The 817-nt window shown below is 37.6% G+C and overlaps 1 pseudogene; it reads left to right on the top strand.

Moving 5' to 3' along the window:
- Positions 1–333: 333 nt before the first annotated feature.
- The window catches only part of LOC122151670, a 48314-nt pseudogene continuing 47830 nt past the window's right edge, over positions 334–817 (top strand).

Genomic DNA, 817 nt, shown 5'->3' with positions numbered 1-817 from the left:
ATGGGTCTTGGGCACTCTTTCAAATCATTCTTTTATTTTCTTTTTTTATTTAATACAAGATCAACTGTGAATTTCCCTTTACCTGATTATTATTCTATTCAATTTTTCTGTTTTTATTTCTAAGTCAAATGAACAGATTTGTTAGTATTTCTTTTAGAGGTACTACAAAATTTATAATGTATGGCATTTAGAGTCATTTTTTCATGTTGCAAGTGTTAAATAACTCCACTGAAGTTACAACACGTAGAAAATGCTTCTGTAACTCACTTTATTTTACTTAACAGAATTAATTAACAATTAAAGGAATTCAACTTGACTCCATCAACAAGAGCAATGGCAGTCATGAGTCTGGGCAATGAGAGTATACCAAAGATATTCATTCTCTTGGGTTTTTCTGACCATCCCTGGTTGGAAATGCCTCTCTTTGTGATGGTGCTTATTGCTTATATTTTCACACTGGTGGGCAATATCTCAATTATTGTGGTATCCAGGGTATATCCTCACCTTGACAGCCCTATGTACTTCTTCCTTTCCAACCTCTCCTTCCTGGACCTGTGTTTTACCACAACAACCATCCCTCAGCTACTACTGAACCTCTGGGGACCAGAAAAGTCTATCAGCTATGGGGGCTGTGTGACTCAGTTTTATATGTTTCATTTCCTGGGGGCAACTGAATGCATCCTCTTAGCTGTGATGTCCTTTGATCGTTACATTGCTATCTGCAAGCCCTTTGAGGTACCCCGCTATCATGAATCAGCAACTTACTATCCTCCTAGTATTCATAGCTTGGCTAAGTGGTTTGGCTAACTCCTTGCTT

Source organism: Orycteropus afer, unplaced genomic scaffold, assembly GCF_000298275.1.
Source record: "Orycteropus afer afer isolate SDZICR_OR568_19922 unplaced genomic scaffold, OryAfe1.0 scaffold00632, whole genome shotgun sequence".
NCBI classification, from domain to species: domain Eukaryota; kingdom Metazoa; phylum Chordata; class Mammalia; order Tubulidentata; family Orycteropodidae; genus Orycteropus; species Orycteropus afer.
This window is presented reverse-complemented; position numbering and strand designations above follow the sequence as displayed.